We start from the raw sequence: 4,572 nt of genomic DNA, 5'->3' as shown, positions 1-4,572 counted from the left end.
ACCATTACTTCCATACTACTTGCTACTAAATACTTTGCTGCAGATATTAAATTATCCAGGTGTGGTTGAATTGACAACTCAACTGCTAATACTTGAGAATATTCTTTGGCTCCCCTTGTGTCGAATCAATAAATTTGGGTTGAATACTCTACCCTCGTAAACTGTTGCGATCCCCTATACTTGTGGGTTATCATGGCTCTTTCGACTTGATCTCCAAGTCTCCGGGGTGTGTTCTGGTCCAGGAAAAATCATCGCGAAGGTTTTATTCTGTTTAGACTCCGTTTGGTATTCCTTTTCTGCGAAACTCAAAAACAAGGAAAAAAACAGAAACTGGCACTGGGCTCTAGGTTAATAGGTTAGTCCCAAAAATAATATAAAATATCATATTAATGCATATAAAACATCCAAAACAGATAATATATAGCATGGAACAAAAAAAGATATAGATACGTTGGAGACGTATCAACGTGGCACTATCAACATGGGATTACTGTAGCTTGATTATCGGGGTGTTACATCTAGGTAGCTAGTTTTCATTCCAGATGTGAGATTTCCTACCATTCCCAATCCTTACGATGAGGCCTTGTGCAAGTATCCCCCCCTCGCCAAGGATGGAGCACCAAATATGTGAGTTTTTTAGCTCAACTGTGTTGTTAGGAAATCGCCATCCGGGAAATATTTCACCTTCAAAATTTGTGCACTCAATGAATTTGGTTGCTGGATTATTCTCCATCACTGTTTTGCCAGCAAGGCTAAGTTGAAAAGCTCCATGTTTCTAAAACCCATACCCCCTCTTATGTTTTGGCTTGGTCATGCTACTCCAGGAAACCCAAGCAGTGCGCCTCTTGCCATTTTTCATTCCCACAAAACTTTGTCAGGATCCCATCAATATGCTCGCATATTCCTCTTGGGAGCTTGAAGCACCCCATGGCATATGTCGGTAATGCATGTGCAACGAACTTTATTCGTACCTCTTTACCTCCAGCTGAAAGAATCTGCTCAATCCATCCTTGAATTCTCTTTCATATCCTATCTTTTAGATATTTGAAAACAACATTCTTTGATCTCCCAACATTGGTAGTCATTCCTAAGTACTTCTCGTTCAAAGCTTCATCATAAACATGCAACACTTGCTTGATCTCCGTTCTCAAGTCGTTTGGACATTCCTTGCTGAAAAAACCCGATGACTTGTCCAAATTTATTCTTTGATCTGAAGCTCGACAATAGAGTTGTAACACCCCTGTGACCTCTTGCGCAACCGCCGCCGATGCTCTCAATACAAGAGACTATCGTCTGCAAATAGTAAATGGCTAACAAATGGTGCTGTTGCTGCCACCTTCATACCTATCTGGTCATTCAATCTACTCCTGCTCTGTAATAAGCATGACAAACCTTCAACTCAAGTAAACACAAATAAGGAGATATGTGATCTCCCTGACGGATTTCTCTGATCGGTTTAGATTCCTTTAGCTGGTCTTCATTAAAAAGAACCAAAAAAGAAGTAGTTCTAAAACACACATCATCACCGATGAAATCCAAGCAAGTTTGAAATCCAACTTCCCCATGATTGCAGAGAAGCATCTTCCATTTAGTGTGTCGTAACGTCGTGAAGAAGGCGTTTTCAAGAGATTTCATTGTAATTCTTAGTCATAAGAGTTACTTTGTATTTTTTTGGATTTTAGGTCCAAATCAGTATACCTGTAATTATTGTTATGATTATGAATAAAATTAGAGGTGTTTTAATAAAAAAATCGCTCCCACTGTGCGAGACAAAAATAAAAAAGGATAGTCTTCCCTCTCGCAACCCATTTGGGTCGCACCAACAGAAAATTTCTGAGTTTGTCAAAAAAAAAAACAGAAAAGTTTTGCAGTCACACCTCTCATCTTCGTTTCGTCCCGGATCACGAGTCTCCAAACCCAAACCCCAGAGTAGGCAGGAGGATCCAGCGCGGCGATGGGGGAGGCGGACGAGAGCACCGGCGGCGGGGACCCGCAGAAGCTGAAGCGGATCGCGGCGGGAGCGTACGACTACGAGAACGACGCGCGGTGGGCGGGGGTACTGGTCCAACGTCCTCGTCCCGCCCACCTCGCCTCCCGCCCCGACGTCGTCGACCACTTCAAGCGCAAGTTCTACACAGATACATCGTAAGACCTCCGCTCCCCCCCCCCCCCCCCCCCCCCCCCCCCCCCCCCCCCCATACGACGGTCTCCCCCGGTTTTTTGGATCGGGCGGATAACTGGTAGTTCGATCTGTTTGACTTAGCTCCGGTGTGTTGGTGTCGGGGAGAATTAATCGTTGCCAAATGGTCGATGGCTTGAATTTGATGCTGTTAGAGACTTAAGAGTCCCATGGGCTGTTAATAAGAATGTAGGTTGCAGCTGCTGCACCGCTAGCGTGGTACTACCAGTTGGGTATTATGGGGTTGCATGATATCGGCATCATTGGGTTCAGGTGTCACACTTTGGCATTGGTTCCATGCCGTTGCCGTGATTTTAAGTTATACTATCCCACATTTATAAATTCGGTGTGCCTATACTTTGATACTGCATTGCAATGTCTTCTTTGATGAACTGTGAGTGCTTCATCTGATTGATACGGCTTAATGTAACTCAAACATCAGGAGACCCATGTTAGTCTTCCCCATGGATTGTTGTTAGGGCAAATTAATGCGTCTCAGTGGCGAAGATTTAATTTAATGAACACATAATTAACACGTTCTTCTGTGCTTTACCGTTCATTTGTACACCAAATGTTAGCTGCCTCCAATTTGTATTTTCTTTTGACGAAATAACTGAGACTCACGTGGTTTTCGCCTCTAGGAGGTACATGCAGTGTTTGCACTTTTTTCTTCAGACAGGGTGGATCTCTCTGTATGGCCAATAGCCCAATGCTGGTCTTGAGCATGTTGCTTACTGTTCCCTTCTGATTGAGTTATGATGCTGTATGGTATCAGTTGAGACAAAAGAATTGGGATTGGTAAATTGTGTGCAAGTACTGGGTGATGTAGCTTCCTTATCCACAGTCCGAACTTCTCACGTTTTCCTCACCGCAACGCCACCATTTCGCAGTTGCGCAGTTAGGCTTTTGAAGAGTTGACAGTTTGTTTTACTTTTATTAACCATTTATTGCCTTTGTATCTTACATGTTCAACTTGCTTTTCTTTCCTGTCCAAAAGCATGACATGTTCAACTGCTGGCTGCTAGATATTAGCATTGTTTTTAAGAGATGCAAACCGTACTTGTTAAAGAAATTCTTAACCATTCACGTTGGTTAGTGAAAAGTGACTCTTCTGTCGCTACCGTCCAATTACTTTTGCCTATTATTTGCTGGTTCTCCATTTGGTCTGATAGTATGTTCAGGTACCATCCTTAACGTCTCTGTCCACTTCTCGATAGTGTAACGATAGTTTTACTTGTTCATCTTACAAATTATTTGCTGTTTGGAATTGAACCTTTTCAAACTGAGTCATATCCAAGTAAAATAATCCGGGTTTGACAATTGACTGTCAGAATTACTAACTTTCCTTCTTTACATCTCATCTCAGGACCCTGATTTGGTGGTTGAGCCAATGTCTTCCACAAGTTCGACTCAATCCAACAGATCAGCAGCAAGTTCTTCATCTACACCATCCAGTGAGAATTCCCGAGCTCGTGACACAGGTGTGGTGACAATAAAATTTGGCACTTGATGTTTTTCACCTCAAGGAAGTGGCAAGACTCTTGGCACAAGGGAGTCCGGGAATTACTTCCTACCATCTACATCATTATATGTTCTGTGTTCTCAGAACTGTGGTTTTCCTGTTCTGCTTGTCGGCTTTGTAGTGAGCCAGGTTTCAGCAAAGTTGCCCCCTTTTAAAAACACAACTCTAGTGCTGAATAAACTACTTTTGGAATGGCAATTGGAACTAACTGGAAAAGAACTGTCACTATGTTTTCTATCATATCACATGAGTCTGAACTCTACAGATTCATAACTGTTTTTTGCTTCTTTTTTATGTAGGATCTAGTGCGAGATCAACTGGTGCATCTCAACCAGCACCAACAGAAAGGACAGGAAACTCTTTACGGTTCGATGGACGAACCATACATTTCTCTATCAATGCTTGGGTATGGATAGCTACCTTGTGCCCTTCAATGTAGAAAAGCATATTCATAATCTACTTGCTGTGAGCACAAGTTGTGTTATTATCGTCTTATGTTCCATTCTCTTTAGACATTTCACTTCTTTCGCCGATTACAAATTTTGTTCTTAGGCCCTGGTCACTCTTTCTCATATGCGTGAGCCACTCAACTACTGATATCGTATACGCCAAGTAGCTTCACAAGCAAAAACAAATGTCATGACCCTGTATCATTGTCTCTTAATATATGTTGTTACAGTGTCATAGTGAAATATGGTGTTATGAACTGTGGTTTTGCAGGTATTGATTGTTGCTAGTCTTGGAATCCTTCCAATTGTACCGAAAGATGTCGCAAGCAAAGCATATAGACTTTCGTTGCTAGGAACAATATGCTCGTCAGCATATTCTTTATACTGCACTTATGGGGTAGGTGTCTGCTTATCTGAATGAA

At 42.2% G+C, this 4,572-nt stretch overlaps 1 pseudogene across 1 annotated transcript in view; it reads left to right on the top strand.

Moving 5' to 3' along the window:
- Window positions 1-1,822: 1,822 nt before the first annotated feature.
- LOC123078523 (uncharacterized) overlaps window positions 1,823-4,572 on the top strand; it is a 4,348-nt pseudogene continuing 1,598 nt past the window's right edge. The window contains exons 1-4 of the transcript XR_006437499.1: window positions 1,823-2,145; window positions 3,546-3,660; window positions 4,001-4,107; window positions 4,422-4,547. The product of XR_006437499.1 is annotated as an uncharacterized protein (transcript). The remainder of the gene's footprint in view (window positions 2,146-3,545; window positions 3,661-4,000; window positions 4,108-4,421; window positions 4,548-4,572) is intronic.

This window comes from Triticum aestivum, chromosome 3D (assembly GCF_018294505.1).
Source record: "Triticum aestivum cultivar Chinese Spring chromosome 3D, IWGSC CS RefSeq v2.1, whole genome shotgun sequence".
NCBI lineage: Eukaryota > Viridiplantae > Streptophyta > Magnoliopsida > Poales > Poaceae > Triticum > Triticum aestivum.
The sequence above is the reverse complement of the archived record's forward strand: the minus strand, read 5'-3'. Positions and strand labels throughout refer to the sequence as shown.